General features: G+C 38.7%; 1 protein-coding gene across 1 annotated transcript in view; it reads left to right on the top strand.

Moving 5' to 3' along the window:
• The first annotated feature begins 229 nt into the window (after window positions 1–229).
• dusp4 (dual specificity phosphatase 4) overlaps window positions 230–12,551 on the top strand; it is a 28,983-nt gene continuing 16,661 nt past the window's right edge. The window contains exons 1-2 of the mRNA XM_058616664.1: window positions 230–1,291; window positions 1,382–1,482. The gene's annotated coding sequence lies outside the window, so the exon portion shown is untranslated. The remainder of the gene's footprint in view (window positions 1,292–1,381; window positions 1,483–12,551) is intronic.

Below are 12,551 nucleotides of genomic sequence, written 5' to 3'. Positions count from 1 at the left end.
GCGTGTGCGTGTGCGTGTGTGTGTGTTTGTGTGTGTGTCACTGCCAGGACGTGTGCATGTATCTGTTAAAGCACTACGACTGGTGTTTGGACCCTCCATCACAGGACCTTGAGTACAAATGGCTGCCTGTGTCTCGTCCCACCGACCCCCCCACCGTGTCTTTCACGCGACTGGATCAGACCAGATCTGACGAGAGTGACACCAGCTAGGGATACGCCGTATTTCTTTTTCTTAGTGATTACACCTGCATATAGATTATAAATAATAAATTAAAAATACAGCATATATGAATGTGAAACAAAAATGCTGCTGCTGCTGCTGCTGCTGCTGCTGCGTATAACACAATCCTGGACGAGTGCGAGACAAAAGTAAATGACTCATTCTTCTATTGTTAAACATGACACAGTAAGACAGTGCCATTCTTTTTAATGAGTCATATATTCCAGCTTAAAAAGATTAAGGAAAAACAGAAGTGTTTGGCTCGTTAAACATGAATGCAGTTAACTTGTCTCATACATCAGCTGAATTGATATACATCATTTTCCTTTTGTGAGAACAAATTGATATACCTCCAAAGCTGCTGCTGCGTTTAGACGCTAGAAATTGCTTCTTTTTTTCTTCTTTTTTGCACCACACAAATAAATCAAGGAGAACACACACACACACACACAGAGGTAAGCCCTCAGATTCCATCACGGACTGCAAACCTGTCTCCCCCCCTCCTCTCTATCCGCCACCTAGCAACCACCACTGCTTAGCAACAGTTCGTCATACCGACACTGACTTGCCTCCCTTTAGTATGCAAGTCTCTGCCTCGCTGACACACACACAGACACACAGACACACACACACACACACACACACACACGTGCGCTAACCTGGTTATTTTTAAATGCATTCACTTGGCAGTGATACACATGCCATCTGAATCGCATGTAAATTATGCCAGGAGGCATTTTAGAGCTCACACCTACATTTTTAAATAATTTTGGTAACTTGAATAATTATTGAGCTCATGAATCACCGCCGAATTAAGACTCGGTGGCAGTCATTTACCCTGATGAATTTTAATTGCTTATTTATTGATATAATTGTGTAGTCGATATTCCGTTGTGTATGTTTTGTGTTTATCGTTCATAAATGCATTTTTGGCTGTGTGAGTCAGTGTAAAAACTTCATGAGATGTTTTTGAGAGCTCGTGCAATATTGCTGTTGTTGTATCAGCCTGTCTGTGTGTGTCATGTTTTCAGTAAAAACTGCTCAAAAAAAAAAAAAAGACAAAGAAGAAAAAGTGAGTGTTTTATTGAAGCATCTGCACTTGTTTTATCTCATGAAATCTAAAGCTAAAATATTCAGAATGTTCCTGATTCCTTTTCTCAAGGTCTGAGCCTTCACCATATTCACTTTGCTAAGAATTCTGGTGGAGCTATGACACAAGGTTTCCCGCATAGAACAATTTGAGGAATCACCACATCATCAAAGGTATGTAAAAACGGGGGATAAATATTGTGGGGGGTTTTCTTTTGAAATGCCAGACACAAAACCCTAAATATGACACTGTCTGAGAAAGAAAAATCCCTTTTTGGTTAATCATGTTAAACACTTGAACAGTCACAATGAAACTGAGATTCTGAGCCAAAATGGTTGGAATCCACTGCCACTGCTACTGTGATTAATGTAGTTATTAAGTGTTAGCTGCTAAAATAAAACAGAATTTTTCTAATTGCTGTTACTCACATTGTAGCTTTAAGGTCCAGTGAGTAACATTTTCGGAGGGTTCATTTAATATATTTTCATTCATTCATGTTTTGGGTTAGGGTTAGGTTTTATGTCTCTTTTTTCCAAAACAAGAGCACGTAACCAATTGGACTGTAAAGTATGCGCATTCAGCACTCAGTCAGGTTTAAATCTACGTTGAAGTAGATTTAAACTAGAGACCCATATATAAAAAAATGCAACCATGAAGTAATAATACATTGTGTAGCCTTACTGCTTACAAAAAGAACTTGGTTTGAATGGACTTATACTTTATAATGTCAGTAAACATTTTCTTGCGCAGTTAATAGTCTCAATTGATAGTTTTGGGTCTTTTTTAATAGAAGATTGTGTCGATTTTTAAATTATTTTCCACTATTTCCACTGGAATATAGACAAAAAAGTACAGCTGGTATCGTCCAATTTTCTCTTGTTCTAATATAATTAATTTGTTTTTTTGCTCAACCGCAACAAAGTCCTCATATTTTGTAAGCTATACCTGGATATAAACCGGATTCTGATTCTGATGTTGGCCAAATTGAATTCTGAAGGCTTCAAAATGGGTGTTCAGAATCTTATGGATGATGTCACGACTGGTTGTCACTAGGGTTGTCCACATAGGCTCTGCATGGACTCTTAATAATCACCACTTAAACACAAATATGTACCATATGCATACAAAATATATAGTGAAATTGCAACAAAAAAAATATAGGGTATACGTATAGGGTTTGGATAAATCCTGTTGAGTGTAGCACGAATAAAATGTGACTTAAACTGCTGTGTGCTGTCCACATAATCACTTCCATAGTCGTGTGTCTCAGAGACGCTTTTGTCCTGCAGAGAGCTGCTCAACAAACCTACTGTTCTTTCTCTTCTGCACACACACAGCTATAGTCCCTACACACACACACACACTGAACCACGCTGCAGGCATGCATATTTCTCTGTTTCTCTCTCCCACACACACTCGCAGACATAAATCACACAGAATCTGGCAGAAAATGGGGTTCTTGTGAAGTGAGTGGTATGACTCACTTCTCTCCCCTCACTTGTCCATTAGCTGATGCTTCTACTCGCAAACAGTTTTCGACAGGCGAACACAACTTGCACTGAAACCTTCTTTGCTCAAGCATGGACTCTGTTTTATGCATTTTATTGGTATTTCAGAGCCTCTGATACACACTCATAGGTTACTGTCATATTTAGCATTTGAAGACACGTACAATAAACCAAAATATGTATTATTTTCTAAAGCATATTGAAAGTTTTAGGCATTGAACGATGGATTATAATTATTGACTATTATCCTTTTGGCTAAATGGTGGAATTTTGTATCATGATAATATTATTGCTATATATTATGATTGGCATTGATCATTTTTGAAGGACGTTAACTTATTTGATCTCTTACTGAGCCTTCAAAATAAGAAACTGTTCCTCAAAAACTGCATAAGGCTACGACCAGCAGCTGGTTCTCTTAATCTTCATAAACATCATTGTTTAAGTATTGTTCAACCACTGAAAACAACATACTGGTTATCTGCTTGTGCACACGTCACCGTTTAAACACTGATTTCATTCAGCAATATTCAGGAATTCAACCGGAGACCTTTAAGCCACCTGACGGACAGATCAGCAATTTCACGCGGCACATTTGCTACATTCCACACTAAAAACCGACTATGTGCTTCTCCTTCACATATTTTAAAACGTAGCAATCACCTGACACCGTGCCGTTTTAAACAATGCCTCAGTGACTTCACGCTTGTGAATGTGCATCTGTTTATTTTATTCCGCTTGTCTGAGATTTGGTCACATTGGCAGCTAGATAAACGGAGTATTACACACGTCCGTTCACCCAGTATGGCTGAAGTCTGATTTATCTCACAACACTTTTAAATGTGTGATAGAAATTGCCTGAAAAAAAGTGTTGCAATTGAATTTCCTCTGGTTTTGTCCACCATTTGTTAAATTTATTGTCATGTTTGGTACGTTATGCCAACAATAATAACGTATCAAACTGTACCACTTGGTGAAAATTGAGCTCTTCTGTTGAGGTACCTACCATAGTTGTCCAGCACCGAAAAGGTTGGAGCTCGACAAGCTGCATTCTATTGATTAGTCAATAGATAATCGTTATTTCTAGGTGTTTACAGGAGTGAATTGAAGAAAAAAAAAAAAAAATGTAATGTCTCTGATGAGGATTTAAGGCCGGTTGTGTTGATAATGTCAGTGCTTTATAGTGTTGTTGGCTACATTGGTGTAATGTCAAACTAAAGCTGATTTTTTTTCCCTACAATAGTCCCATAGTCAGCTCTAGTTAGGGGACATTCGGCCTGGCTAGTTGGCACAGAAATCTGTTAGCGTATCAGAGTAAAAAGACCCAAAACTCAGTTGCAGTCAATCAAACATGTTTTTGAGCCAAATCTGGACGCAGACATGTAGTGCACCCCCAGAATCAGAAGAGGCATTTTTGACCCCTCGCCATAGTTCATCTGCAGCCACAAAACCTATTTTAGGCATAAAACGATGATAACACTATGTATAATAAGTTTTATATACGTATATGTGTATATATATATATATATATATATATATATATATACAGGTATAAAAGAACTATAGTTTGCAAACTATTGACACTTCATAGCTGTTTTACCTGTTAACTAAGGATAACACTCACTAAAACACACACTTCCATTATTTGTGGAAATTGTATACAATAAAAAGTGACCCATTTTGAAATAAATAAAACAGTATTATGTAGTTCATGCTTGAGAAGTATGTGTATCCAAAAGTGTTTTTTCATGTACACATGACTTAATTTTAGTGTTAGGATTGGTAAGCCCAAGTTTGTCAGGTTTGGGGAGGTTTTTAAATATCGCACTCGATGTAGACGAGGTACGTGACACATATTTTTAGTTGATGAAACATTCTAGCACTTAAATCTCTAAATATTCACTTTAAACGATTTTCTTTCGAAAGCTGCAGGGAGCCACCGCACATGTTGCCAACAGCCGATGAAAAAGAGTAGGTGGGGTGCAAGAAATTAGTGCCAGAAGACGACAGGAAGTAGCGGTAATATCAAAAGTGTCGCTGTTTTCAGTGATCCCTCATCAGGTGCGGTCGTTAGATGTGTGATCCCTAGTCTTTCAGTCGTCCTGCTTAAACCAGTCGTTTTAGTGTGTACATCTAAAGCCTACGCATCCCATGGTGGCAAATGATTAAGCTGAAGTGCACACGCCCTCTTGGTGGAAACACAGCTTTAGTCATGGACTTCCAAAGACGTCCAGCATGTCCGCCAGATTACGTCTTTAAATTGGAGGTTGTAACCACAGGCTACATGTGTGGTCATCTTTTTCCGTTTGGGGCTCATGAGACGCATCATGTCAGTCACACTGACACACACACACACACACACACACACACACACACACACACACACACTATGTGTATCAGGAGGTAGGACAATGCATCCAGATGGTAGAACAAAGCCTGGGGTTAGTTTTAATGACTAGAGCTAATTACCACATGACTGTCCACTCTCAGTGGACTGTTGGGCCTTTAACAGGGTATACAACAGGAAGTAAGGACAGGAAACCCCCAGCCACACATGCTGGGACACACAGAGACAGAGACACTAGTCACTGTAAACAAGACTTGGTACATTTGTATTTGTGTAGCCCTTTTCAAAACAAAGGTAGTAAAGTCAAAACTTTCATTTAAACTTTGTCTTGAACTTTATTCAGTTAAATATTATGAAAAGAGTCAAAGCAAAACACTCAAACCTCTTGTTTACTAACCTGACCTCCAGAGAGTCTGTAATCTGAGTTCAAATAGAAGCCATGCTGTGACGAGCACACTGGCCTAAAATGGATCTACTAGGTCTGCACGACATTAGGAAAACATGTGATCGGTCTGTGATAACATTGTTGAGTAATGAGATGACGATATGACTTGTGATATTGCAAAGAAAACCTTTGAATTTGCAAAGAAACGTTTTAAATTTACAAACAAAATGTTTTGAATTTACAAACGGAACCTTTGAATTTGCAGCTATAATTTGTTGCAAATAGTCAAAAAGTGATCCTTTGCTTGCAAAAGTGTCCCCCTCCCCTTAAAAACATGTTCTACTCTTACCTTACCTTGCCTTACTACTGAATTTTTTAAAATAAATGAATATGAAATCTGATGACAAGTTACATTTTTAAGATAGAGATTTGAGTAAAGTGTGCTAATTTTAATATCATAAAATTAGTGGGGAAAACATGATACAGAAACATTTATCTATGTTAATGATACGTTGGTGACTAAACAAAACTTATATGAGGAATAATCTATACTTCTTGCAGTCCCAGGAGTATTTTTGATATGTATATGACACATGTTGATTTCTCAGTGATGATACATTTATGATAAGTTGTGCAGCTGGGAATCTGCGAATGCTTTTATGAGCTCAGCAAAATACAGTATCTGCACCACACACACGTTGTGTCGCGGTAACACGTGTGTTTCTGTGTGATTGAAAATGATCTCACTTTTGGTACAGTGGTTTTGTTTAGCATGTGCTGCCTCTCTTATGAATAAATCAGCAGGTTTATTCCTTAGTCTAATTATGTGCATGTGAGCAAGTGTTAGAGTATCTGGCAGCACAAAATTCCTGCAACAAAACCTCAGAAACGCCCCCACAGAAACACTCGCGTGAACACACAGGCAGTCCGCGGCACGCACGCTCACACTCCTCGCTGCTTACTACCGTGTTTGTCTGTGCTCAGACAGGCAGGAAGGAAAAAAGCCATTAGTCACTGAGGTGCCATCAAGCGCTGTTTAATTGTCTCATTTATCTTCCCTCTGCTGCTGAAAGTGCACGCCGCTGCTCACATTCAGCGGGGAGCTCTCTGCAGCTGAGCGCTCCGTCAAATATAAGTATGTAGTCATTTGTTGCACTGAGCGGGCCTGTTAGCGTCTGATGTAAAAGTGTGTGACAGAAGCGAAGAGGTGGTCACCCGTGTTCTGTTACAACATCTGTTGACTTTCAGTTTGCAGTCGAGTATCATTCAGCGACTTGTTAGGGAAGCTGCAGCGGACGTGGCTCAAAATCTATAAAGTCATGTTCCAGAGCGGAAAGTTGTTTATAAGTTGATATAACCTGACAGGCACCGTTTTAGTGTATCAAGGTATATTTCAGTTTTTATAACTAAATAACAAGCCTGCATTATGTGCTTATGTTATATAATGCAATGACAGGAGATAATAACATTGATGATGCTCAGTAAAGAAAGCTAATCAAATAAATCTTCACATTTGGTAACGCCATAACCTTACTTTCTTTTAGATCCTTAAATCTTAGTGGTCATGTTGAATCTTCTTCCACGTCCTTTGTTCTGTAATTTTATATTGTGTATGTTGTTGTTATTATTATGTTTTTATGTACTATTCTATCAACCTGCCCAGGGATTTCAGTTGGAAAATAGCAATCTGCTACAACCTGGCACAATGCATATTCTCTTGTTGGACAAGATTAATGTTTTATTGTGCATTGTCCCGGTCTTGAAAAATAAATTACATTACATTACATTGTAGCAAACCTGGGAATGATGATGATGTTCTCAAATGCCTTATTTTGTCCCCAAACCAAAAATGAATCAGTTTTAATGATTACTTTGTTACATGGAGCAAAAAAAAACTTGTTTTAACCACTGCCATCCTCAAAAGAGCTGTTTCTATATGTAAAAGAGTTGTGGTTGCTTCTTTAATGTAAATATTTTCTAGTTTCTGTGATTTTCCAGCTTTAATGTGAATGTTTTCTGACATTTTATGAACCAAACAAATACTCGACCAATCGAGAAAATAATCAACAGATTGATCGATTTAGAAAATAATAGTTAGTTGCAGCCCTAGTGCTTCCTTTCTAAATTTAGACACTTGTGTGTGAATCTTTGTGCTCCTTTATTTCCGTAAAAAGTAACTTTACGATAACTTCAAATGACTGTTTATGCCATTGTCAGCTTCCTGCTGAAAACAATAAGAGTAAGTATATGTAGGGAAACAGCTGTCACAGTTAAAGCTCTTGAATCACGATATATTACTTCAAAAAACAGAAATCATTTACGTTACAAGTAAAACAAACGCGTCTTATTTTAGTCTTCAGTGCCTCCTTCAATCGTCCGTCTGACACTAAAATAAGTCACTCGCTCTATACGCACATTTCAGGGCAAGCTGTCAACGTTTGTTTTAAACACTCCCAACCACTTTCCCCTCTTCCTCTGTCTCTTATACAGTATCACTCCCCTCAATCTCCGCCCCCCCCTCTCTCTTCTGTCTTGTGGATGGCGGTCGTTAATTTCAGCCTCACGGACGGAACAACACTTGACCTGTTTTTAGCTGCCAGGCAGAGCCGTCACGGCTCCGTCTCCAGTGACGTTTGGGAGGAAGAGTTGGAACAGGAGGAGGAGGGGGGAGGAGGGGGGAGGAAGATGAGAGGGAGGACGTATGGAAGGAATGAGAGGAGGGGAGAGGTCATAAGAGAGGAAAGAAGGTGTGTTTGTGAAGGGAGGAGAGAGGAAATGTTCAGTGGGAAACATGATGTAAAGGCTGACATTTAACAACTGTTAGTAACAGCTGTTCGTCGGAGCCGCTCCTCGCTTTCCTTAAACTTGACATGTTTTGAAATTATTTGTAAAAAATTGCATGAAAAAGGCAAAAATTAGAACTAAATTTAGCTTGACTCAGACTTTCTGTAGCACAGACATTAAGTTAATGATTGAGCTTTTTTGAGTTGAGTTTGCCAATTTCCTGATAAGAAAATTAGGAAGGGGAATAATTAAAATCCCATTCTCACACATTACACCCCCCGTTCCTGATTTACTGCACTTTAACTATGTTTCACATTATTTCTACGTATGTAACTTTCTAGCTACCAAATATTAGTTTAAAAATCAATGTGATATTTGTATTGTATTTTTGCAATCTTCTTTTTTTCACTTGAGCAGTTTCCTCCTGTTCTTTCACCTTTACATCTCGCCACGTCTCCGTTGCCGCGATACACAGTGAATCGGACTACAAATTTCCTAGATTGAACTTGGAATTTGGTAAAACTGCTTTCTCCTATGCACCATGGACATGGAATGAGCTGCAAAACATTATTTCACTGTGGACACTGGTGTTTTATGGACCCTAATGACAGAAATATGTTGTTCTGATTAAGGATCTTCTTGGTATGGCCTGTATACTTCTGCACTTAACTTTATGTATCTCTCTTTTTACTCTTCTTTCATCACGTCCTTTAAGCATTTATAGTCTATAGTGAGTTTTATATCTCAAATTGTTTTGGAGAGATCTTGTCCGACAGCAAGAGGAGGATTTTATGTTCCCTCATACAAATCACGCAATCTTGGATATGCCGGTATATCAGGAGTGCTTGGGCAAATAACCGATATATATATGTACTTTTTTTACCTGCGACCAACTGCAGAGGTTATTTAGGCTCATCTGTAGGGAAATTAACATAATGCTCAAATCGCAGCAGATGTAGGTATACATTTTCTTCATTGACCAAATAAATTAAATAAATAAATAGGGCGCCAGCATAGAAGTCAAGGAGGTAGCAGCCTATTTAGCCGACTATCAGATATAGGCAAACACACCATGATCTGCCGATATCCCATTTTCCGATATTGTGCCGATAAAATCGCTTCTCTAATCTTCATTAGTGGACTAATCTGTATTTTTTCGGTCATGGTGTCAGAACAAAGTGTGTTTCTGTTGGATCTGTTCTGTACAGAACACATCTTTTTTTATTATTTATTAATACGGAACATATCGTTATTTAACGGAAAGGTTGTCAACCGTAGTCTGGAGAACCAATGTATTCATGAACTGTTTTATGTTGTTTTATAAATCCCCTTTTAATTTCACAACACTTTTACGACATGCACATACTGCATGTCATAAACCCGAAATTTCAGGACGCGGCCGCAGCTGTGAGGTTCACGACTCCACTCAACTCTGCAGTAAAAACAGTAAAAAAAAAAACAAAACAAACATTTTATCGAGTCTCTGTCACATACGTCCACAGAGCGAGAGCGAAAAAGCCGTCAAACCAGGCCGCCGTCCAGTCACGCCGCATTCTTACTCTAAATCGGTGCCGTTTGCCTGGTGTTACAGAGCTCAGTGAGAAGTATGTTTATCCTCTGCTGTGAGGAAAGCGTGGCTTTCCGAACACACTTGAGATATACAGACAACACAATAGCAGGTTTTGTTTCCTTTCTTCAGCTTTAGCCGTGCTCACATAGTTTGAATTAAGAGGTCAGGCCACTTCTGTCACTCCTATACCACCACAGACAGACCGTATACTGTGAGCTGCTCATTCAGTTCAAACGGCTCATGGTTACGCTTTTTTGTATAGCTTTAAATACAGAATTGTCATATTTATGTGATCTTTATCGACGTACTATGAGATAAATAATGCACTCTCTGCAGATAAGAGTGGGGATGATTGTGCGGTGGTAAAACACAGAGACATGGGATTATATGAGCATGCTATAATGATGAGTGGATCTGTTTAAATGTATTAATTTAACAAAATACCTGATAGGAGTGGACAAGAAGTTAATTCCCAGCAAAAGTGTGTAAATCCTTATATCAGAAATACATATATATTTGTATAAATATCCACTTTTTCTATTTTGATCATGATATTTATAGGATTTGGACAGATTGCTGTAAACGTTTTAGTCAGAAATTGTTCCACATTGATTTTTTTTCTTCAATTTCTGGAGTTTGAGTGTTATCTCCACTCTTTGAATCATCCGTGCTGTTTGGGTTCTTTTTTTTTTCTTGCAGAACTCATCCCAGTGGGAGTGTGGGAGGAAATATTTGTCTTTTCACAATTAGAGATGGCAACGACAGTTAGAACATTGGGAAACAGAGCGAAACTCTCTCAGTCCTGACACACACTTCACTCCCAAAGAGAAAACACACACATTCTAGTGAGTGAAGAATAGGTCGGTGTTTGGCTGATTTGACTGAGTAGGAGTTTGGACCTTTCTCAAGTGTTTTATCCTCCTTCTGCGGCTGAGATTGTTTTAGGATCTGCAGAAATAATGAGCAAAATAAGGCCCAGTGTTCAAGAACTAGTGACATATAGTGGTAAAACAGCAGATTGTAACAAACGGGGGATATGGTGGCCTTCACATACAATAAATTATGTTGTTTTTCTATGTTGGCATAGTAAAAGTTTCTGTTTTAACACACGGAATGCACACTTTGGCTAATTTATTGGTTTGGGCTGTTGTAGAAACATGGCAGCACAAAATGAGGGCTAAAAATACAAAGTAAATAAAAAATAAAAAATTGTTTTTGAAGTAATAATTCCCTTGTACATGTATATTCAATTTCTGCTAATAAACCTAACCTAAATGTGACTCACCAGACCTTTAAAAGACTGACCACTACAATATTTTCTGAATAATGATAAAGAAAGTGAACTTGAAGTGCAGTGAGGATGGGTCATATGACCCAGAATGTGATTAAGTGTTTCCTGGAAGCCACATTATTCACTGCCATTTTTAAAGTGTGATATTGTCAGATATAGAGCTTCATTCATGGGACAGATTTTGAAGGAGGAGACGGTATTTCCCCTGCAGCGAGGACGAGGCCTGGCCTCATTAGTTGGAAACATTTGATATGGATAACACAGTACAGCCCGCTTAAAAATAAATAAAATCATTCAGAATATCTTTGGTTCCCAGAATGTGGTCTGTCCTTTAAATTCATATCATATCCTGAATCTCACAACTCAGCCCCTTTAAATACTGTCCAAAATGGCTCTTTACTAAATGGGGGTTATTCATGTGGCTTCCAGCTTCAACAGATAATGGTCATCTTTAAAAAAGGTCCAGTAAATGTGAGTCGACTCCCACATTTAGAATATAATGATATTTTGTGGTCTGTTTGGAAGTGATTATAGCAAAAAAAAACAGATTATAGAACTGGATAAACCCCAATGAGACAGTGATTAGAAGACAATGTGACATTGCTGTAATCTATGACGGCAGAGAAGCAGTTTTGACCTTTATTTAGAGAGCAGAGGTGACAGTATTTGAGGCACTCTGGGTTATTTCTGTCTGGACTGCAGATGGCCTACAAGGACTCTTTACCCTTTTTAGATAATATGCTGGAATAATCTGAGCAAAAACAGAAATTATTTGTAGTATTTGTGCGTCACAGTGGTCAAAAACAGTTGTATTTCACCTCACCAGAATGCACAAACAATAGCTTGCTTTGTCATGTGACTATAAGGTCACAAAATCTAGGTGAACTAGGCCGCTTAAGTCAGCGGCATTTTAGCAGCGCTGCCAGAAACATGACCTGTCGAGGAATGCGTCAGTCATTTTGTTGCCTTAAAGCCAAGGCCAAATATTTAAAGTTAAATGGTACAAATATGTGAGTGTCGTCATTATTTTTCTCGCAGCAGACACGTTGTCATCTGGGCAGTGTTTTGTTCCTGCTGAGTTTGACATGCGAGTTGGAGGCACTGTGGGAAGAGAGAGAGTCTTGTCAAGTGTTGACCAAGTTCATCATGTGATTCTGGGATTCAGCTGCAAAGACTTATCACACCTCCAGTGTCGTTGTGTCTGTAGCGAGCACGGAGGAGGCGAGGAGGGGAAATGTTTTGTCCGTGTAACTCGAGCCATGTTGCCTGTCAAACAGTTGACCAGTCGACTCACGAGACTCTCTCTCACTCACACACAAAGAGGAAATTCAATCACTTAGACGTGACCATGTTACAT

The sequence above is a fragment of the Solea solea genome, chromosome 19 (genome assembly GCF_958295425.1).
Source record: "Solea solea chromosome 19, fSolSol10.1, whole genome shotgun sequence".
NCBI classification, from domain to species: domain Eukaryota; kingdom Metazoa; phylum Chordata; class Actinopteri; order Pleuronectiformes; family Soleidae; genus Solea; species Solea solea.
This window is presented reverse-complemented; position numbering and strand designations above follow the sequence as displayed.